Source organism: Oenanthe melanoleuca, chromosome Z, assembly GCF_029582105.1.
Source record: "Oenanthe melanoleuca isolate GR-GAL-2019-014 chromosome Z, OMel1.0, whole genome shotgun sequence".
In the NCBI taxonomy this organism is placed as follows: Eukaryota; Metazoa; Chordata; class Aves; order Passeriformes; family Muscicapidae; genus Oenanthe; species Oenanthe melanoleuca.
This window is the reverse complement of record NC_079362.1, coordinates 60,734,172-60,758,712: the sequence shown is the minus strand read 5'-3', so window position 1 is coordinate 60,758,712 and position 24,541 is coordinate 60,734,172. Positions and strand designations below refer to the sequence as shown.

The 24,541-nt window shown below is 37.0% G+C and overlaps 1 long non-coding RNA gene across 1 annotated transcript in view; it reads right to left on the bottom strand.

Moving 5' to 3' along the window:
- Window positions 1-3,883: 3,883 nt before the first annotated feature.
- Window positions 3,884-24,541, bottom strand: part of LOC130265367 (uncharacterized) — a 43,096-nt gene continuing 22,438 nt past the window's right edge. Inside the window, exons 2-3 of the long non-coding RNA XR_008842590.1 lie at window positions 7,700-7,882; window positions 3,884-3,971 (exon numbers count right to left, since the gene is read on the bottom strand). This is a non-coding gene — a long non-coding RNA (uncharacterized LOC130265367). The remainder of the gene's footprint in view (window positions 3,972-7,699; window positions 7,883-24,541) is intronic.

Below are 24,541 nucleotides of genomic sequence, written 5' to 3'. Positions count from 1 at the left end.
CCTGTATGATAACTTTTGCACAATACAATCAATAAGGACTACACCCTGTAGCTAACTCCTTCACCAAGTCTTTGTGATTGCCCAACCTCGCCTACCATCATCAAGGGCATAGAAAGCTTGGATTCTCTTTCACTGGCCAAGCAAAGATGGTCTGAGCTGTTCTCCCAAAAAGGCATATGGATAACTCCCCCAACAGTTATAAGAAGGGCTGAATTTTTGCCTAGAAACAATTTAGTCCCTGGTGGGGTGTTGCAATATTTCAGATATTTACTGCTCCAAACCAACAATCAGAAACATTTGCAAGATGATAATCTGTTACTATTCAAGAGATGAATCCTAAATGCTCCTGTTTGCAAGGTCTGAGACTAAACAGCTATGCCCTATACAAAAGTTCTGACAGTTTTTGTGCAATTTTTAGATTTCTTTTTCTGCTACACCAGAACTTTGATAATTAGTGCTGTGTATTGCTTGCTTGCTGGAAATTTTATTATTTTTGTGTCCTTCAGCTTACTCCTCCAAATTTCCCAGAAGTCAGAAAGAAGTGAAACTTTCTAGTGCATGCAGTTATTCATTAAATAATAACCTATTTCACTTTTTATGTTTCTGCACTTGCACTAGTTTTCATTATAGACTAAAAAGAGATCAATGGATTGAAGCACCAGTACTGTAAGCCTGCCTATCACTTTGCATTGTGCAAAGATTTAGACAGAAATAAAATCCTTTCTTAACTCAAGATGAACTATTTTGCTTCATCTGTTAATTCCAATCAGATTTGTGGCGTGTAAACAACTCACATATCAGGTCTAGTCTGTCTATACATAAGGCAAGGACTGCCATGGCTCTAACTGCTAGAGTAATAATGTTATTTTTAGAACATCACACACCTATAAGCAAGACCCCTGGCCTTCATTTTCCAGTCACACAACTTTAAATGAAATATAAACAACATGCTGGAGAGAAAAAGGAAAGACAAGGGTAGATATTAAGGTAGAAGGAAGTGACATGCAAATTGGGGAAATAAAGAGTGGGAAGAAAACAGTGGTTCACATTTCATTTTGGAGAGAAGGGAAATGTATTCCAGCATATCCACAGTCCTTTGATGTATGCACTTTATGTCAGCACTTCTTCCTTAGGGATAGTCACATTGTGATGCTTAGAAATACATTTAAGCTTTTATTTCACAAACCTTGTAATCCATCATTTCTTCTCCCTGCATTCTTTCTCCTTTCATTAGCAACAGTTAACTAAATCATCCTTGAATAACTAAATAGCACTCTAATTAGACAGCATAAATTTAAAATCTCTGAGTTGCCACCAAATCCTAAAAGGAAATAAAGTCTGGAGGTGGCAGAGTTTTGAGAATAGACCCATATTTTCAGCACTTCTATTCTTTGGAAGGTTTCAGCCTTGCCAGAATGATATGCCTCTGTGATTAGCAGAATTAAATACCTCAAGTCCCAGTAGGATACTAAGATGAACACCCCTCTGTGCTTTCACAGGCCTTTATCTGGGAGCTGTGTTCAGAATACAGAGTTCAGTGTAAAAATTCACTTCAGCCATGGTCATAGCAGTGCCTAGCATGACTCAGAGGTTTAATTGCTCACCTTGGGTAGCAGCAAGTCCAATTTCTTTTTCTGCATGAGAGCTCAAAATCTAGAAGTAAATACTGACCAACAGGTAATTGGCTTTTGATTCAAACATTGACACGTGTCTCAATAGCATGGCAAAGAAATACAAACTAGACATGGAGAACTACCAGGGGTTTTGGATGGCCTAATTAGAAGGACCCTAATCCATAAAATAAATTTTCTACCGTTTTACATGCATTATTATTTAGGAATATTAACAGTGTTTTGAGTAGAAAAATTATTAAGATTATGAAGGAAATAAGATTTAAATAATATCAATCAAATCAAAAAGTGGTTTACTAAAAATTCCAGAAAATAATTCATTAAATTTGTGTCCCTTCTTCATCAGTTTTCTGATTAAATTTTTAATGTGTCTTTATCTTTTTTCAAAGCATTTACTACTACTTTGACAGGCACCTATATTGTGTAAATGCAATATACAATTTCATTGTATTAGATTAGTAAAATTATTCTTTTTATTTTTTGTTACTCATACAGGATTTAACCTTTTATATAAAGAGTGATATACTGAAATATAATTTTTGTAAATTTCTGAAATGTTTCTGATTTTCATTATTCAATGAATCTGTAAAAAGCACAGATTACAGAGTCATCACTACTCGTTCTAATGAGCTTAGCTGAAGTACACTGTCATAAGGGAGCAGTTCCTTTCCCACCAAAATTATCAGTTTTTTACTGACTCCAAAATGGTTGAAGAAGAGACTATGTGTCACTTGTTTTTCTTGTCTCTGTACAAAAATATTTCCCATTCAAAGTATTTTACAGGTCACTCAGCTTCCTGTTAGGTCATTTTCATCTGCTACTCCGATGATACTTGAAGCTTTGCTAAAATGGAAAAACTGAGAAAACACTATACTGAACCTTGTAAGGTAAACTGTGTTAGCAGGCATACAAGGATCTAATGCAGAAATCTCACAGTTTTCTAAGTGAATCTAAGTTAATGGAAAATCAGACACTTAGAAAATACCTCTAAGCAATGATCTCTCCCTAATGCAATGTACTGGAAGACCTTAAAAGCAGGGGTTTTTGTTCAATCCTGGATTCTCCATACCAGTAAAACATCTATAGATTTTAGAAAAAGGTATATCAAGTAAAGAATTTTTTTCATCATCTTCTTTGTATTTGCACATATCATGAAAGAAATAAACTTTATTCAAAAATCTAAGATTTAACAAAACTATACATTTTCTCCTCACTACAGGAGAACAAAAACATTATTTTTAAATTTTGGCAGAAGCAAGAAGAATTAGAGACACGCATGTGCCTTTTGGGCTGTGATCTTCTTGACATAGTGGAGATGAGGTGGGATGGTTCCTGTGGCCTGAGTGCTGGAATGGAAGAATACAGGTTCTTTAGGAAGGGCAGGCAGGGGATGTGAAGAGATGGTGTTGCCTCCTATGTCTGTGACCAGTTGGAGAGCACAGAGCTGTGCTGGAGTGGGTGAGGAGGTGACAGACAGGTGATGGGTCAGGGATAAAGGAGAGCACAGAGCTGTGCTGGGTGAGGAGCTGACAGACAGGTGATGGGTCAGGGTTAAAGGAGAGCACAGAGCTGTGCTGGGGGAGGAGCTGACACACAGGTGATGGGTCAGGGATAAAGGAGAGCACAGAGCTGTGCTGGGGGAGGAGCTGACACACAGGTGATGGGTCAGGGATAAAGGAGAGCACAGAGCTGTGCTGGGGGAGGAGCTGACACACAGGTGATGGGTCAGGGATAAAGGAGAGCACAGAGCTGTGCTGGGGGAGGAGCTGACACACAGGTGATGGGTCAGGGATAAAGGAGAGCACAGAGCTGTGCTGGGTGAGGAGCTGACAGACAGGTGATGGGTCAGGGTTAAAGGAGAGCACAGAGCTGTGCTGGGGTGGCTGAGGAGCTGATACACAGGTGAAGGGTCAGGGATAAAGGAGAGCACAGAGCTGTGCTGGGGTGGGTGAGGAGCTGACAGACAGGTGAAGGGTCAGGGATAAAGGAGAGCACAGAGCTGTGCTGGGGGAGGAGCTGACACACAGGTGATGGGTCAGGGTTAAAGGGAGGGTGGGGACAGGAGGCATTGTAGTGCAGGCTGGCTGGCAGGAAGGCTGAGCAGATGACACTCTCTAGAGACAGATTTGAGCATCCTTGTGTTTGTAAACTCTGGTCCACATGGTATCTTCAACCTCCATGAAAGCTGTTGGAGGGAAAACAATCCAGCAGGTTCCTGGAAATCATTGATGATGACTTCCTTCTTCTGTGAGCAGTTGAGGAGAGAAAGTCCTCTGCTGGATCTTGTTCACATCACAAAGGAGAGGCAGGTGGAGAATGTGAAGCTCAGGGCAGCCTAGTCTGCAATGACCATGAAATAGTGGAGGAAACAAAATCTTTAGAGCAGCAAAGGGCGTACATAGCAAGTTCACTGACCAGCACTTCAGGGTAGCAGAGTTTGGCCTCTTTGGGCCATGGGATAAAGCCCTGGAGGGAAGAGGAGCCCAAGAAGTTTGGTTGATATTCAAGGATCATTTCCTCCAAGCTCAGGAGGAATGCATCCCTACAAAGAACAAGTCTAGCAAAAAAATCCAGGAGACCTGTGTGGATGAAAAATCAGAATCTACAAGGAAGCCTGTAGAGAATGAAATCAGGGAGAAATAGTTTGTAAGAAATAAAAAGAAGCTGTACATGTAACCAAGAATCAGGTTAGGAAAACTAAGACATTGATAAAATTAAATCTGGCCAGGGATGTCAAAGGTAACAAAGAAAGCTTCTCTAAGTAGGTGAGTGATAAAAGACAGGGGAAAGTATGGGCATTCTCCAGAAGGAGACAGAAGACCTGCTTCCCCAGGACTATGATACTTGCCTTGTTGCCTGTGTTCACCAACAAGTGCTTCTGCCACACCATCCAAGTCACAGAAGGAAAAACCAGGGACTTGGAGAATGAAGAATCACCTGCTGGAAGGGATGCCATGCAGAGGGAACTAGACAGGCTTGAGAGTTGAGCCTGTGAAAATCTCATGAAGTTCAAAAACACCAAGTGAAAAGTTGTGCTTGAACCGGGGCAATCCCAAGCGCAGGCACCGGATGGGCAGAAAACGGATCAAGAGCAGCTCTGAGAGGGACTTGGGGATGTTGATGGATGGCAACATCCAACTTAAAGCCCAGAAAGCCAATTTTATCCTGGGCTGCATTCTGAGCAGTGGTGAGAGGGGGGATTCTGCTCCTCTTTTCCATTAAGGTGACCCCACGTGTAACACTGCATCCAGCTCTGGAATACTCAACATAAGCAGGACACAGACCTCTTAGAGCGGGTCCAGAGGAGGGCCATGATTATGACCAGAGGATTGGAGCATTTCTCCTAGGGAAACAGGTTTAGAGAGTTAGGATGCTTAGCTTGAAGTCTCCAGATAGACCTAGAAGACGCCAACATAAAATCTGAAGAGCTTTTGCCAGAGCAGGTAGTGACAGGAAACAGGGAAATGGCTTCAGACTGGAAGAGAATAGGTTTATGCTAGATGTTAGGGAGAAATCTTTTCTGTGAGGGTGGTGAGGCACTGGCACTGGTTGCCCAGAAAAGCTGTGGATGCCCCATTCCTGGCAGTGTTCAAGGCCAAGCTGGGCTGGGCTTTGACACTTGGTATAGTGAAACGTTCCCTGCCCATGTCAGGGAGGCTGGAACTAGATGATCTTTAAGATGTCTTCCAATCCAAATAATTCTATGGTTTTATGGATCTATGATTCTAATATTGAGTGCTGATTGCCAAATGAAGAAATTTCAGGGAAGACTGCATATTTATTTAAGAGTCCTACATGTCTTTCTGTCATGTGAAACAGGCACATGAGCTGCATGTATCATCTTGGATTTACTACATCTATACACACTGCCTGCATACATTGAGTGATCACGTTTTTGAGTGGTGCATACACCAAGCATTTGAAAATCTCAGGCATTTGCATGGAACTGGGCAGTATCAAGGGCAGTTGTTGAAGTCCTTTAAGCCTTGACTTCACGATGGAGTTATTAATGTAGGCAGTGTTCCTGCTTCACAAGTAGCCAAATTAAAAGTGTTCATTCAGATAAAAATTCACAGATGAAGTTGGAATCATAGACTTATGAAATGTTTTGGTTTGCAGGAGATTTTAAAGATCACCTAGTTCAATTCCCTACCATGAGCAGGGATAAAGTTGGTTATTTAAATTCTGTTGATGTGAAAGTTCATGTGACACTGTGGGGCTGGCATCAAACATGAGTAATGGAAGCTGGATATGTCATACAGAGCCATCTGTCATCATCCTCTCATCCAGCACTTTGAAAGGGAAATGCTTTAAATTGTTTTCTTATATATATTTCACAATTGGATTAATAGTTTATTCTTATTTGTTTGGTTAATGATAATTTATTCCACCTGTTTCTTTTAAGTAACTCTCTTGGTTGAATATAGTGTAGAGCACAATGTATTTTCTTCAATTGCATCTTGCAGCTGGACTAGTATAAACAAACATATTTATGCAGTATTAGAAAATACATTTCTACTCAATTCCAATCTATTCATTAGGAATTAAAAACCTTGATTGTAAGTGCTAATTTTCACTTAATCAGTGATACTGAACACGTTTGGATTTTTTTTCTTTAAAAATTGAAAAAATAATCCAATTCTAGTGAAAATTTACAGGTCTGCAGAGGCTAAATGGTATGACTTTGTTTTACAGTGATTTTTAAAATCTATGAAAATTGCAATTACCAGTCATTCAGATAGGAACTTCAAGAAGGGATTTATACATAAAATAAATAGTGTGAGAGTTGTCGCCTTAAAATTAATACTTGGGAACAGCAACAACTTTAATTCAAGTTGCCATTTATAATTGGAAACACCACATTTGGAAAGTAATAATCCCATTGTGTGCACTTCATGGGAATAAAATCACTGATGCTGCAGCTCTGAAAGTGTTATCTAAAAAGAAGTAAATTTTTTCATAAAGTTTTTTAACTGATTGTTTTCTGTAACTGCCAAAAAAAGAGGAAAAAAATATGGCCAGATATATTGGTTAAATATGAATTTAAGTGTTGATGGGAAATACAGAAAGTCCATGTAGATTTCATTCCAGAATTATAAAAAAAAAAAAGTGAAAAAGAGTGTTGGGTTATATTTTCCTTTCCATGAAGCCTGGGAAAACCTATATCTTCCTCACCTTTTTGTGGTCACTTTTCTTTTTATATGCCATGAATAACTCGGGAAAGACAGCCCTATTGGGAGGAGCAGGCTGAGGTGTAGGACACTGCTGCATTTTTGTGCAAGCAGCTGAGGAATTACAAGTAAATCATGTATCTCTGCTCCAGTTCCCTTTCTGCGAAGCACTGACTGCTTTTACCTTTCTGTCCTTTTTTTAACCCCTAGAGATTGTTTATTCCTAAATGATCGCCTACTGCATCTTGTGCAAAAAGCAATGAAACTCTGACTTTAACTGGACAGGTTGGATTCACTGGCTAAAAATCACAAGCTGTCCAGATTTGCCAATCTTAATTCAGTAACTTAGTTTTGTAAATAATGAAGATTTAAAGAAAGAAATATAAATTAATCTCAGATTATTTGTCAATGATTTTTAAATAAGTAATGTGTTTCTCTGAGTGTTGAATCTTAATCTAGTAAATTGCCAGCAACTGAATATGAGCCATTGGTAAGTGTTATGAAACAAATAGATTTATGTTTTCCACTACTCAAAGATTATTAATCTTTCTTTAGTCAGTCCTCTCTCATTTATGAAGTGAAACCATCAATACCTTCCACAGTGATAACAATCTTTGAAATGTGTATGCTCTAATTTTTCACCTAGATCACAGAAAACTGAAATTTGAAAGACTCAAAAAAAGGTCAGTAATGGATGGAATAAAATATCTCCATTTCCAAAACAAATAAGCAGTTTGTTTTTCTTGCACTAATCAGTTGTACAAGACCACTGTAAATGTTAGTTCTGCGAAAGAGGGAAAAAGAAGGAAGAGAAGAGAAGATAGCCCAGAGGAAGAGAAGAAAAGATAGCCCAGTAAAACCTACACACATAGGTTGCCAGTTTTCCAGGACACTTACCTTTCAAGTGCATGCTGCACTCTTTCACCATCCTTCTAGCTTTTAAACTCAAGCTCTTTATGATGCTAATGAAGAAAGTAGGCAGCAGATGCTTCATCTTAACCATGAAAGAGAGGGTAAAGTGTGACTCTGGGTAGTCTTCAGAAAATGAAGATCATGGTCAACAGACACTTGGAAGATTAGCTGTGTTCAAAGCACATTCAAAAGTACAGAGGAACTCATTAATGTTATTTCACATGGATATCTTCCAGGATTAAAGAAACAAGATAAAGTTTATGTTAGTGTAGAATACAAGCAGGCTACTAAATAAATAATTTAATCAGGTCAATATTTTTCTCTCATATTGTAAAGAACCTCTCACTTTTTGTAATGTATTGTTTTGCTGTTGTTGTTGTTGTTGTTGTTGTTTCCTGTGGAAAAATAAATATCTGAGCTCACTGAGCAGGTATGTTTGTTGCCAGCACCTGTTATCTGCAAGCTATGATACAGGCTCTGTGAAGCCAAAGAACATTAAAAGTGGGCAAGCTCTTCTACTCTCATGATAATTAGAAACAAGATAGAAGAAGTGCAAGGGGAAAATAGAGAATGGCAGGATATATTTTGAAAGATGAAAGGAACCTAGAAGAGCAGCAGTCTAATTAAACCAGAAGTGGATATGCTACAACCAGAGCACTCTTTTGTAAATGATGCATCGTTAAAAGACATTAAAGCTTCGTTCCTGAAGAAAATTTGTTACTACTAAAATAAGAGGAGAAAAACATGAGAGAGAGATTAAATTGATGTTATAAACTCCAACAGTCAAAGAATAAAGGTAAAGGGCTGAAAGAAAAATACAATTTAAATAAGCTAATTCTGGAAGACATCAGAGAAAACAAGACACAGATATTAAAATACAAAAAATAGCGAGTCATAAGAGCTAAAATGTTGATAATAATTATTTTCATATCTTCTATTATCCTATTCATATAATCAAAATATTCTTCATTAACTTGACCAAGGAGGTGTCAGAGCACCCACATTTTACTACTGCTAAATATAGAGATAATTTATTGATGCGTGAGGGCAAGAGGGGTTAACTTTTCAAAAGCATTGTGTTTGTTACTGTAACTTTTAGTTATCCAACATTTTACTTATAACACCTCCTCTGCTTTCCAGGGGAGCTATGTACTCCTTATTACACCTGAATTCTGAAATATTTCTTGTGGCACTTTTTAGGCCCATGGCATTACTCTCTGGTCAGAAAAAAAGAGATGCATCCACTCTCAGTAGCCAGTTCTTCAGCAAATGTTTTACCCTGTGATTTCCACAAGCCCATGGAAAGGTCTGAATATGTGGTTGCTGCTCTGGCAAGTGGTGTTTGAAGAAAGACCAGACCTAAGCTGAGTTTAGACCTTTTTAGAAGGGCAATATTCTTTCCATGAGCCAGGTTTCTGGAGAGGTGGAGATGATACAGTCAGTTCAGAAATCCTGTGTAAGATCATGCATGTATAGTTAGTCTGTAATCAGAAATAACATTTGTTAGATAGTGTGATGACCTATTCTATATTCAGATCGTCTTTGCAGGAAACAATAATTGTTATCATATTACAGGGTAAATTGCATAAAAGAAGGGAAGGAGGAATAAAGAGAAAAAAAAGGGATTATTACTCTCTAGGTGGAATTGGAAGAAGTCACATATATGCCCTTCCTATGCAGACACCATGGGAAATTTAATCTCTTTTTTGTTAACTGCTATGTAAATTCTGTTCTGACAGTTTCCAAATAAATTTACTTTCAAATGTTATTTCATATTCAGTTTTAGAAATTCTTATGGAAGTACCAAAACTTGGGAAAACACAGTTGTCAAGTATTGTTCATTATTTTAGGATTAGCTTCAAGATATTGATTTGGTAATTCACCATGTATTAAACATAAAAAAACTCTAATAAGTATATAACTCTCCCAAGTATGAATGGATACAGGTTTGTGGTTTTTTTGGAGTTTGAGTTGTGATACACTCCTTTGAGAAGCTTCATTATCTTCCATTTCCTAATAGTTGTTACCTGCATAACTTTCACAAGTGGGTATATTGTTAAACTGTCAAATAAGACGTGGGTAAAAAACTGGGTGGTGGCTGACCCACATTTGAAAAGCACAGAATCATCCTCCAGCCATTTCAAGCAGCAAAGTGGCAGCAGAACACACACATGATTTTCAAGCCTCTGAAAATTAACTCTACCAGCCCTAGGAGGAGGAGTACTCACCACCTAGCAGGAGGCCCAGCACAACAAATGTAGGAGACCAGAAACTGGCAGGCAGAGCCTTGGAGAGGAAAGGGTGCAAAGGAGAGAGGAAGATTTTAACAAAAACACAGGTAGGCAAGAAAGAATAAACTTTAGACAGCACTTCCATCACTAAACAATACAGGGAGAAAGAAAGAAACCTTTCTTCCAGACCAAATGGACTCATGAGAAACTCTGACAAAAAGAATCGAGACAGAAAATCCAATAGCAATGAAGAAATGCAGCTGGGGTCAGTTCATATTGTGCAACAGAGGTGAAACAGGCCATGGCACAGACTGAAATTGAAGTCAATTGTGGGAGGAATCAATTCCTTCAGTGCTGCACTTATTGATATTAGTTCATAAAAGTAAAAGGAATTTGTTCTCAGATAATCCATGCCCTTGTTTTGTTAATCTGAATGCTGAGCTGCAAATGTTACTATTTTATACTTTAAACTGGATGCAGAACCTTTGCCCAAAGCTCTTTCTTGCACTATGGTGTAAGGAATCAAGCAGTTTTCAGTGAAGCAGTTCTATGTACACAGAGGTGTAAGTGAAAACACCATTTGACCCACTGAGTATATTTCCTGAGGATTCATAAGAATTTTCAAAATTATGATTTTTTTCCCCAGATCAGTAGTTTCAGTACAGCAGAGCACTCTACTTTACTCTTGTGTAAAGTGAATGCTCAGTGAAAATTAAAAAGTATTATTAAAGACCAAAAAAGTTTCCAAATATTTAACTTTCAGAAATGCTTTCAGAGAACTTATATTTAATTAGAAATAGATGGCATGAATAATTTTTTAATTATTTTTAACCATTTTTCTCCAAAGGAAAAAATACTATCCTGCAGGATTCATTTATAACCTAGTAGAGTCTATGAAAAATGAAATAAAATTTTAAAATAAATACCAAAACCAGACAGGAAGTTATTTATGTGGCCTTGGATCTCCTCAGAATGTGCATCTTCTGTAAGTGGAGATCAATCTTATAAAAGTGGCATTTTATTATATAGAAGATTATATTATAAAATATAATTCTCAAAAATGTTATTCAAATTCTATCTCTTCTTCTCATTCTTGGATGCAGGGGAAGAGGTTGATAGGAAAGGTGAGCAGGAATACACTTTATGGAAGTATATCACAATCTAAAGGGCATTACCAGCTAGGGGAAACCTAAATGACATGCACCTTAAAATGACATATAGCAAGTCTTTCAATCTAAAGATCTCCATGAAGTTGACATTTCTGGTATTAAAATCTAAAGCTTTTCCTGGTGCCCTGTTTCACTCCAATATAAAATAATATAGCTGGGGAGTGGCAAAGACAGTTAATGTTACAAGTGACTCTGTTGCACTGTAGTTGTGGGCAATCACTACATAGTGTAACTTATCATGGAATAATTGATTGGCCTGGCTGGAAAGGACCTTAAAGATCACCTAGTTCTACCCCCCTGCCATGGACAGGGGCGCCTTCCACTAGACCAGGTTGCTCCAAGGCTTATCCAGGTTGGCCTTGAGCACTGCCAGGAATGGGGCATCAGCAATTTCCCTGAGCAGCCTGTGCCAGTCCATCCTGTCATGTATTGTCACTGCATGTTGTGAATAGCCTCTCTCCATCTTTCCTGCAGGCTCCCTTCATGAAGGCTACAATCAGAATAAACTCCTTTTCAGGCTGAACACTCCCACAACTCTCAGCCTTTCCTTATAAGAGAGGTCCTCCATCCCTCTGATCAACTTTGTGGCCTCCTCTGGGCTGGCTCCAGCAGGTCCCTGTCCCTCCTGTGCAGGGACCCCAGCTCTGGCTGCAGTGCTCCAGGTGGGTCTCACAGAGCAGAGCAGAGGGGCAGAATCCCCTCCCTGCCCTGCTGCCCACGGGGCTCTGGATGCAGCCCAGGACACGTTTGGCTCTCTGGGCTGTGAGTGCCATGGCTGGGGCATGTCCAGCCTCTCACCCACAGCACCCCCAAGTCCTTCTGGGCAGGGCTGGGCTGGCTCTGTTCATGCCCAGACTGTGCTGATACCAAGGATTACCCCAAGGCAGATGCAGCACATTATACTTGGTCTCATTAAACCACAAGATATTTCCATGGGCACCCTTCTTGGGCTCGTCCAGGTCCCCCTGGATGGCATTCTCTAAGCACTTTATGAAACTTTACTTTTGAATTTATTATTATAGTCAAGTAAAAAATAGGCATAACCATCAGCAAAATCTATTGTTCAAAGTACTTAATGTTGCCACAAGGAATGCAGTTCTATGGATCTTGTACAGAGATTCAGATTCCTTTTTTCTTTGTGTATTTGCATTTGGCCAGTGCTGGTATAAATCTGGGTTGTGCTGACGATTAATATTCACTTTCAGCTGTTGGCTGCCTTTTCAGTCATCACAATTAATTCCTGGTTTAATATAATTTCTAGAGTGTCATAGTTTCACATATATATGATAAATTAGGTAGACAGACAAATAGAGTTAGATAGATAGATAGATAGATAGATAGATAGATAGATAGATAGATAGATAGATAGATGATAGATTAATAGATAGATAGATCGATCAACTGCCCTAATAATGGTTCCTTATTAACGTTGTATAGGGTGTGCTGCTATGCCTGGTCAACGATCAGCTACTTTGGGGTGTAATACTGGAGACTGTGGCACCTGTCTTACTCTCCTTGACATGTTCTGTAAAGGAACAAACATCAGTGGCCATTCAATTGTGCTTGCATTCTTTGGGGATACAGCCTTCAATGAAAAGACCACACTCAGATGATTTTCCACTTTGCTGTGTGAAAACAGGAGACTTGTCATTAACCAAACACAAAAGGAACTAAGGTCATTAAATGGGCCCAGCTAAGTTCTTTCATTAACTGTATTCTTAAAAAGGACACAGATCATGAGCAGCTTACTGTTGTCCCAGTGGATAGTTCAAAACTTGCAATCTACATTAAGAGGAAAGAAATGAAACCGAGAGGAGAGGTACTTAAAATGCCTTATTACCCTGCATTGTTTCAATAAAATTTATTGTTTCTTTGCACAGCTAGTAAATGTTATCATATCTACATTTCTTAGTTACAAATCCACTGCTGATGTTCATAGCATGTCTCCTGCAAACTTAAGGCTGGACAATTTGTCATACCATTAAACCCTTTGGACAGTTATGCCTCAGGGGGCTCAGTCAATCAACAGCAGTAGAAAAGAGATGCATTTCAAATTTTCTTATTTATAGGACTTGAATAAGCAATGAAAGTGGGTGCAAAACACTTTAGAACCAAATGTACCATTATCATTATAACTTGCAATCTGAACATAGGACATTCAAAGTTGAGAAAATTGCTTATGTTTTAGGAGACTCAACAGAGTTAATCGGCAATCAGAGATCTCTCAGCTGATATGCAAAACAGGAATGGGGAAGAAGGGCAAAATGCCTGGGAAGATGGTGGAGATGAACAACAGAAAGAGGTTGTTCAATCAGTAATATCAGCAGCAAAAGGTGCATTAATGCACTTATCATCAATTTTCTCGTGTACATCAGCAGGGGAATGCCCACAGAGACCTGGGCTAGAGCATGGTTATACCCTATCCCAACAGGTGTCCAAGTACTGCAGATAATGTTCTGTATTGAAAAAGGCAAGACAAAGCACACAGTGCTGTAAATTACTAACATCCACGTGAGATACTGGGATGACCACCAGAAGACTAAAGAACAACAGTGTGTGGGATATTTGACCTGATAATTCTGTGACTGAGATCTCAGCTTCTACTGACAGATTTAACTACGACAGATTTAACTATGACTGAGTTTTGAGGCCACAGCATTAGAAAGAGAGCCAGGCCTTGGGTTTCTGGCTTCTGCAAGACCATTTTATTCTGTATTTTCAATGCCCTGTCTGTGTGTGTATGAGAATATGCTAAATATTATAAGATGCAAGATTTGATTTTCTGTACCCCTTGTCTCCTCTGTGTTTGGCAAATGTATCCAGAGTAAATATATTACATAGAGCATAACACACTGTGAAAAGGACAGTAGGCAAATGTAAAGACCTTGCTTCTGCTGACACTTCAGTGCTGCCAAGCACTTCCACCCTTTTTACAGATCAGTTTTTATTTTTTATTATTGTGACCACCTAAAAATGGGCTAGTTCATTTTTATTTATGCACAGTTCTACTGCACATAGTTTGCACTGTTGAGGTGTTGAAGTCTGGAAGCTGTGGGTCATATTTTCAAACAATATGTATCAGTATAGCTCTAGGGAAATCATTAAGCAAAACCTTTTGTACCAGATGGAGAACAGCAGTCCTTTTCCTAAATCTGTAGCATGTGGATTGTGATTTCTAAATTGACAGCAATAACTTTTCTACTCAGCCTTTTTTCCTTTAAAACTTAGTCCATGTTAATAAAACTTAACCCATCTTAAATCACACATCTATGTGTGTCCTTACTATTTTAAACAATGACATCTGCCATTTCTGTTATTGATTTGATTCTCCCTTTATACTCCCTCAGTAAATTATTCTTGTGGAAATTATGTTTTATGACATATGTTAAGACCACACTGGACAATCTGAATATACTAGTGTAGTTTCTCCTAATTTGCAGAAATCAAACACACATCAAAGTGATTAAATGTTCAAAGCCCAAAACAAGTTTTTTTTAATCTCATTAGTTTGTAGTTTCATTGTCAGAAATCATGTTGGAATTATATGTGTAAATATTAATTCATATTTAGTAAAATGCAGATCCTTTCAATATAAAATCTTTAAATCCCACAATTCATCAGACTTTCCTTAAAATCTAAATTTAAATCCTTAAAATGAGAAGTGCAGTAAGAAGTGCTATTGACAGCTCTGTAATACATATTTTCAAATTAAATAATATAAGATAAATTGGTTTGGTTTTTGGTTTTGGAAGGGAAAGAAAGGAAAGAAGGGAAAGGTGGAAAAGGAAGAAAAGGAAGGAGGGAAGAGAAGGAAAGAAAGGAAAGGAAGGAAAGGAAGAAAAAAGGAAGGAAAGGAAGGAAAAAGGAAGGGAAGGAAGAAAAAAAAGGAAGGGAAGGAAGAAAAAAAAGGGAGGGAAGGAAGAAAAAAAAAGGACGGGAGGGAAGGAAGAAAAAAGGGAGGGAAGGAAGAAAAAAGGAAGGGAAGGAAGGAATAAAAAAGGAAGGAAGGAAGGAAGGAAGGAAGGAAGGAAGGAAGGAAGGAAGGAAGGAAGGAAGGAAGGAAGGAAGGAAGGAAGGAAGGAAGGAAGGAAGGAAGGAAGGAAGGAAGGAAGGAAGGAAGGAAGGAAGGAAGGAGCATTCTGATCAAAGTTAATGCTAAATGCTAAAAATATTAATCAGTTGCCATAGAGGTACTTTGAATACTCCCACTGATCTCAAATTTTTAAAATGTCTTTAGAGAAAATTAGGAAAAAATTTTAGTGGAGTAAAAGGTACATAAGGTCTCAGACTTTTCTATCTCACAGGAATCAATAGCAAGTTTAAAAGTGCTTTAGAGGAGTCATATAAGTATTGAACAGTTGCGAAAAAACAGTCTGTTGGTTAAGTTTAAAAAGTTAGATTAAAACAGTTAATGCTAAATACATTTAAAATGAAATTCATTAAATTGCCCTAAGACTGGAATATAATCAGTTGTGAAAAAACCTGACAAATTGTGTTAAAAAGTCAGTATCTAATCACAACTGTAAAGTGTGCATTAAGTTATTTTTCAGTTATTTACAGATGCCAGGATATATGCTGGTATATGCCAGTGTTGTTTCAGGTATTAGTAGATAAAAGTTATTACCTTTGGGAAGATGGCCTCTGTACTACTGCAAGGCAATTCTTAGTTTAGAAATAAGAAAATTGCATTGAATAATTTAGAAAATATTCTGGAAAATTACATTTGAGAAATAGTGAACATGTCTTATATCTTATATATGTCTTACATGTTTACCTCCACAGAAACCACAAAGGACATGTGTCATCTACCAATCTCAGTTTTAGTGCAGAAACATTCAGCTCAAGCTTTTTCCCCAAATGTGTCTTTTGGTCTTCCACTAACTGTGTCAAATGCTATGATAACAATCATGTAAATAAACATTATTATCCTTTTATTTCTGATGGAAAAAATTATTTTCCTTGGATAAAACATTGAAGCAAGAGAAGCTGAGGGAGAAAACACCTTACAGAATTTATGCCCCCAGATCTTACCAAACCAAACACAGAAGACTGTTTCTTGATGCCTGCAGTCTGATTTCTGTCTATCAATTTGCTTCAGTTTACAAACTACACTCAAACATATCTGATAGCAATTGACAGGGTTTTACAGATGCGTAATTTGTTTTCCTTTTACTACTTCAACTTGCAGAAGACAATACTACCATATGGAAATCAATTGCTACCACTTATTTCTTGCAGTTTTAGAGAATAAGTTTCATATTCCTACATGAAGATCACAAGGAAGAAATCATGAACACTGAACACCAGGCATATTCTTTTGCCCCAACTCCCCCAGCTGCACAAACACGCACAAAATCTAGAATTGTGTTTGAAAGAGCAGACTTAAATCCCCAACAATTCTGTATACCCATAAGTAATGCTTAATATTTTTTAAAAAATAAAAACAGCAATAGGTTCAATGCTGCACTAAAAATTGGAGCCAAAGCCATAATCTAAAATCCTAAGGCATCAGCAACATACCCCAATTAATGTAACGTACCATAAAACCTCTTGAAATATTATTTCAATCCCAGACATTGAAATTGTCTAATGCTCTAACTATCAGAAAAGGAATCCAAGTTTTTTTTCAAGATATTTGAGGTAACACCATAGCATGAAAATATGGCCTTCCATTTATTTTTCTTCTCTGTGTGCACTGAACATCTTTCATTCATATTTAGTAAGGAGGTATTCCCCAGGCATTTAAAATTCATAGCCTAATTCCAGTTTGAGATTTGATTATCCACCTTAATCCCATTAGACAGTGATCTTTTAAACAGCAGGAAAATTGCTGACAAAATGCCACCAAGAACATTAAAATTCCATTCACAGGGGGAATTTAATATTACAATTAGTTGCAGTAGCAACATAAGCATTGTAATTGTTTACATTTATTTAGTTACTGAGTGAGAATTTAAAAATACTGAATTAAATGAGCAATTGCTCCATAAGTGAAAAAAAAATAATTAAGAGTGAAAGCAAGACAACTTCAAATTTTAGCAATAAGACTAACTTCCATTTGCTTCTAACTTAGATGATTTTAGTCTAGTATTGGAAAATGGATATTTTCTTCTCTGAATAAATGAAATACAGGTATTTCTGTGAGATTATATTTATAAAAAAGAAATATTTCCTTCTGGAAATGTGTGGTATAAGGGTACCTGAAGTATTCCATCATTTGGGGAATCAACCCGAGAGTAAATGCCTAGGGTCCATTTTAAACAGCTGTACTGGAAAGGATGTGAATTGTTTCCCTTTACTGAATCTCTGGTCTTCTTAGTGACCAGTTTTGGTGTTTCACATGCTTTAGTACTTGACTTGTCTGTATGGCATCCTAGGACTGTATGACAGCCTAGGACTCTATTGCTACAATTTAGGCCATGACCTCTTTTTCTGTCCATCATAGTTATGGACAGTACATTTCTCCTTCCTCTGTGCATATCTGAAGGTCATTACGCTCAAATGATGGAATGGGCAGACAATAACCTCATGAGCTTAACAAAGGCAAATGCAGTGTCCTGCCCCTGGGGGAGAGTACCTTCCTACATCTGCACAGTCTGCTGCCCAGCTGGCTTGGCAGCAGCTATACAGGGTAGGACCCAGTGGATAATGTCTTAAAAATGAGTTCATCTTTTGTTTTCCTAGCCAAGTCTTCCCATAGATGTGTTTGTGTGTGAAAAGGAGCTGCTGAGAAGACACAGATCGCTCTCCTGGTGTGTGCAGGGTGGAATGTAATGGTTCAACAGCTACAGAGTCAAACATGGGAAATTCCAGCTGGACATACAGCCAATTCTTCCCCTGAAAATGTCTGAACACTGGAACAGGTTACTTATTCAGAGAGGCTGTGAAATCTCCATTATTCCTGCAAGTCTTGAAACCTCAGCAGGACAACGTCCCAGGGAAGCTGATTTAAGTCTGAATTTAGCCCTGCTCTGTGCACTTCTGCAAAGTACACAGTCTTAATCATAACATTCAGCAGCTTGTAGCAAGTGAATTAAGAGACAGAAAATCCAAAAGCTTTTAGAGGAGAGAAAAATTATATTAATACACTGGAAAACACACTGGAAATGGACAGGGTGAGAGCCTTCTCACATACTGAACAAACACATGGAATTGAAATAGTACAACAGTACAAGAATTTACTAACATATTTCAAGGTATTTTTATTCTTAATGCACCATTTGGCATCTGACATCACCTTGTAGTTGTGCCTTCTATCCTTGCTAGCCCTTCCTACACACTTTTCTATAAAATATATTCCAAATCTGCAAAAGTCAGCATATTGTCTCATTATGCTGCTTTTTTAAAAAGAGTCACTCTAGATTTGGAAAAAAAATCAAAGATATCCTAGAGTTTTTAAAAATTCCAATTTTTTTCTCCTTATTAAAAAGAGAGATATTGCTTTTATATTCTTATATGATAGTATATTTTTTTCTTTTTTATTCTACTGTGTTTAAAGACTAGCTACTTTGTTAATAAGCATCCATGCAAACAAGTGGAAAATTAAGTAGCTGAAAGGAAATTCACAAAAGTATGTGTGTGTGCAATTGTGAACATCACAATGCACATTCACAGCCATGAGAGTTAGTAAGCCATTTCTATGTGGAGTAGCAATGTGAACAGTAATATATTCAATAAGTTATATATATCTCCGTTATTTTTCAGATTTTTTTCTGAGAAGAAGCATTTTGGAACCAAAGTATTAAATTACAATTTTAAAGTTATAATTTCCTCCCTGCTTTTTCTAGTCTTCCTTTCTTAAGGTGCACTTTGGTTCTACAAGCCCCTTACTATACTGTAAATCCAGTTCCATACAGCAAAGAATATTTTTTGTCTGTTTCCTGCTCGTATCTTTGGGGTGGGGAGGGCTGTCTATTTATATTTGTACAATGTTTTCAGTGTTAGAGGAAAGAACAAAACGGGAAATTGCATATTGGTGTAGAAGAAACCGTGAGAGTTTTTTTTCTGAACTGCACAGATTATTTTTTTTGTGTCTGCTCTGAATTGCATTTTACCAGAACTGGAAAAGGATAAAGAAAACATCTAGCATACAGTGACTTCCTCCTGTTAACATTTTGAAGGGTTGCTCAAATGAGTTTTCATTCCTTCCCCAAAAAATCCTTCCTGTTCATAACAGGTGCTTAAAGATGTGAATGTGGGAAAGGTCTGGATCAGCCTGCCCTCAGTGACCACTGCTGACCAGAACTGGAAAGCACCAGATAGGCAGACATTTGCTGCCCTCTTTTGGAATATGTAAGTGAGGATTCAGAGGATGATTCAATGTGGTTTTGTTTTTGTCAGATGTTTCCCTTTGCCGCATTCCTCACAATCAATGAATTTATAGTCAACTTCTTCGTTTACTGACTTAAAAATTCATCGCTGAGTTAGGTATTTAAAATTCCATTCAAACAAAAATATTTTGAGATGGATTTTTTAGGTACACATGTCATTTGGATACACTGCACACATTCTTTAATAACTGAATTATTGAGCATTTATTTTAATGGATAATTCTCATATTTTTTCTATTCATTTTAGTAAAATTATTTTATGCAAGTTTGTGAAGTATATGAAGTGTCCTTGAAAAACTAATAGAGTTTTTCTTTCTATTTTAACAGGAAAAATAATTTGTAGAGAGTGATAATGTCACTTTATGCATAATAACTATTCATTATTTATTCTTTATTGATTCTGCCTTCACTTTGACCTGACTGACATTTCACTAAATATAAGAACTAATAAACTAAGAATCACATGAGAGGCCACATAAAATTTTAATCTGAAATATTACAGAAGTCTAATTACCTTATGAAAATTGTCACCACCTACCAACATAGCAAGGAAATTATCAGAAGCCCATCAGAGACTTAAAGAGGGGCATTAGGACAATAGAAACAGGATATAATGCCCATCAAGGTCATCAGAACTGTACCAGAAAAAAATGGCTGTTTGAAAGAAAGCAATGAGGAGCGTTTTGAAGCAGTTATGGTAGTAAATTAGGGAGCTTCTACTAAGTAACATAGGTTGCTAAAGATACCATCATTCAATGGACAAAGGAAAGTCCATTTACACCACAATCACTGTACATACGAGTTAATCTGTACTAATATTTTTTCCTGGCCTTTTTTTTCATCTTTTAATCTTTTCTGTATATGACAAAAAATAATTTTGCGGTTGTTGAAATTTTCGGATATGAAAACCCCAATGAAATTAAATGAGCCTTTCTTCTTCTTAAAAAAATACTATCCTATACCATTTTAATACAGGATAACATTTCCATTGTTGTGCTTTACTGAGCATGCTAGGTTATAAAAACATAATTGGACAATTCCTTTTGTTATCAAAACCTCTATAAAAGTGCTTTATTAAAGACAACTCTAAAATAAATTCTCTGTGTTATATGACAGGTCTCAATCTGCAAGCTAGATCCAGAAACCACAATTTCCTGTGTTTGGGTAGACACTCTTGGACTTTCATGCAACATCTATTTTATATATAGACCAGGCTCTATCAAGCTCCAAATTCTAATCCTGCTGGGGGTTTAAAATTTGCGAGAGTTTTTTGAACTGTCTGGTTCTGAGTCAGAGAATATAGTTACTAAGCTGTGCAGAATTAATAGCACTACTGGTGTGACTTCTGTCATTGAGACTACTAAAGTAAGTTTAATTTTGAAAATTATTTGTCAGCATCATCAAATGCTATGAACAGCATGATAAGGAACTACCTTTTAGAAATTAATATTTTAGAATATTAATTGACAAATATATATGTTTGAATATATATTGACAAATTTGGCACATTCAATGCAATCGCTCTACAACTGCTATTCAAAAGAGCAAAGCTCTTACTTATTTTCAAATCAGGGCTTACTGAGAGGAAGTTAAAAATATACACAGAACTCTAAAGCTTCCTTGGATTATATAGAGTGCTAAAATATTTTTTCTCCATTACTTACCAGTTTATTAGGCTTCAACCTTAGAAATATTTTGTCTTTGAAATACAGAATTATAGTTATTCATTATATGGGTTTTTTTCAGTTTAAATATTTTTCTCATTGCTCAGAGGGACCCAGGAGCTAGGTCAACCCTTACAATTACCCTGTCATTTTCCTTTTTGATTCTGGACCTAGTAGGAGTAACAGTGTTCCTTTCTGTCCACTTTAAAAATTTTGAATCATTTTATCTCTTCCATGATTTCTTTTTTGTCACAGTCTTTTTTGTAGTTCTCAGCTAACAGACTTAATTAAACTAGAAAAATCAAATCCAGATTGAGGATATTGCTAAAATGCTGTTTTGGAAAACCTGAAATACATTTTTATTGCCCACTACCTGCCCATTAACTGCATTTATTTGTTATTTACCTGTTTGCTACTAAATTATGCACACTGTGTGTGCACACATACTTTAGTTGAAGCAATTCTGACCAAACTGTGTAAGTCCATTAACAGTACAGATCTTAAAAAAATTAGTGTGTTTTTTTTCATCTTCTACAGAAACTCAGTGAATAATGTTAGCCTAAGCCTACCTAGTGAAAGAAAGGAGCACTTCATTTACCACAAATGCAGTTCTCTCTGATTGTTCTAATTTTTGAAATCAAGAGAAAATTTCCCTACAGTTAAAAAAATCTGACTAGGTTTAAGGGGACTCTGCAATGATTTATTAGTTTGTCAGCCATCAGTACTAGAAATCTACTGAAGATTTATCATCTGCTCTCATATAAAATTATTTTTATTTATTTTTTACTTCTATTTTACCTGCAGTCAGGAATTTGAAAACTTTCTCAGCAATAATAAGAGCATAATTTCTGTCAGTGGCACTTCCAAATATACAATCAGTCATTCTCATCAATAAACTATGATGACTTTAGAAAGTGGTATATGGGGAAAAGAGTATAGAAGCCACAGCACTGACAATCTCAGGCAATAGATCATTACAATGTCCTCCAAGGCCATCAGTGGAATGGCTCATCTACTGTCTTTACAATTCCCCATGTAGCTATTCAGCAGAACTGATTGTGATAAAGGATTTGTATAGGTTGCATTAGAGTTTCCATAAAAGATCTTAATAGCTTATGTTGTAGTAGGTGTTATAACCCTATTTTGAACATATCTTTCCAACTACACCTGCAAAAATCACAGTTACACTGCTGCATTGCTAAAAAGCAGACATTTGTGTTTGCACATAAAATCAGAGTGTATGTATACCTACACTTAGAGACTTTGGCTTTTTCCTAGAGTGATGATGAATGTCATAATTAAAGCAACAGCATCTATAGCCAGAATAGACTTATTATTTACCTGACATGTTCAGATTTTATCTGCTGTCATTCGCCAACTGTAACATGAAACTTTCTAAGCATGTAATAACTATTGTATCATAAAATTATATCTTTATTTATGTGGTCTGTAAGCCTTCCATGTTCCTATGAAGAGGTTTTTTTTTCCCCCCCCACAAAGTAGTTAATTGTTGGCTTCACAGTTCAATTTCCTTATACAATAAATTGCACGCTGAATATAATATAGCAACAAGATGTCAATATTCATGGAGACATAAGGATACCACATACACTATAAACTTGAACCACCTTAGCTCTTTCAGTAATGTGTTCGTATCTTTAGGGTCATACCTTTTAGTCGTCTCAATAACCCCAGAGAAGTAAAAAGACATATATAGAGCACTTCCAGGAGACACATGATGAGTTCTGTTTCATACATGCAGTGTGAGCTGTGTCTCTCTCCAGAGATCTTCAAGGGTTTAGGATAATAGGAAGGCAAAGAGAGACAGAGAGAGGTGAACCACAGCTGTCGGCTTTTTTATTCCTAGTTCTGGTTTGCTTAAGGGTTTTAAAACTGTCACTAAGATCAAAAGCCTAGCACTTAAGACAGCCCTCAGGCAGTCAAAGAACAACACTTTCATGTTTAGTGCCTCCCACCAGAATTCATAATATACAGGCTGCCTATCCTTTTGTACTATTGCAGCATTTCCTAATTGGGTATAATGGATACTAGTAAATGTAATGTAATCAGACTTCCTGAAAATCTTCTGTATCTGCCCATTAAAAATATGTGAAGATATATGTCAATATACAGAGGAATACAATATCCATGTAGTTAACTTCCAAATGTCTAGTTCTGTTCAGCTACCCTCTACAAAGGAGACTTCACAGGACTGTAGGTTCTTCAAATCTGGGAAAAAGTCATGCCCACAAAATTCTTTGTTATTCCTGTTCTTCTGTATTGGAAACCTGTCTTAGAAATTAGCTGCTGACCATCCCACTTTGAAACATAACTATCAATCTCCATATGAAGATGCATCTGGATATGAACCACAGATACCATCCAGAGAGGCTACTGGATAAAATCTCTGAGACATCCACTAATCCTATTTGTAAGAACTCTTCCTATCTGTTGTTGATTTTCTGTTTTTTTATTGAGTGCTACTCACTGGCAGGTTTCAAGACAAAACTCACATTTAAATAGTGGTGAACCGTATATGTGTTCTCTTAATGCAACCAAACATAAGATGGATATGTAGAGAAGATTGACAATTTCTTGAAGGCTTTTCTTGGCCTGTATTTCTGACCCATTGTCAGCAAAAATAGGTTTCGAACAATATTCCCAGAAAGAAGATATTTTAATTTCCCTCTGAAGTAAACCATTTCAAAATAATAAGCAAATTACTAATGTCAAGAACTTCATCTGCACAAAATTCTTCAAAAAATATTATTCCAACAGCTAAAATTCTCAGAAGTGTAGAATATTTTAGCATTATCATAATGTTTTTTGAAAAAAAAATTAAAATAATTTTTTTTAAAAAAAGAAAAAATTAAAAAGAAAAAAATTACAGGCAGCCAGTTTTAACATGGCATTTGAGTACATTGACTATGTTCTAATTCCTGGTAAAGTGTCTTCATCAGAAGCCATAGAAAGTGCACCCCATGGAGCAAACAAAGTAGCATTTATTCAGCTCCATGATGACATTACCCTGGTCTAGCCTTGGCCACTCATCTCCTGGGTCATTCTGAACAAATTGATCCATTTTTGTCCTTTTCTATAAAACAGACAATGACATTAGCTCCTTTGGGAAGCTCCCCAGCTTCTCCTGATAGAAAAGGTTGTTAGGCTGTAACTTACAACCTCATCAGAACCAAAATAATTTCTTTATTGATTGTCATTGAAAGTAGCTTTTTCGGGACTTCCAGTTTTCCTCCTAACTTTCAAATTTCCAGTCATTTATGCCGACTCATTTGTCTTCCTGTGTATCTGTATAGCACCCAGTATCAAGATATTTGCAACCTGATGGAGTGCAACAGGGAGCTTAATAGCAGTAAAGTGTAAGTTTAGACAGGTTTTTGAAGTCCAATATCAGGGTGAAAATTTTTTTACAGAA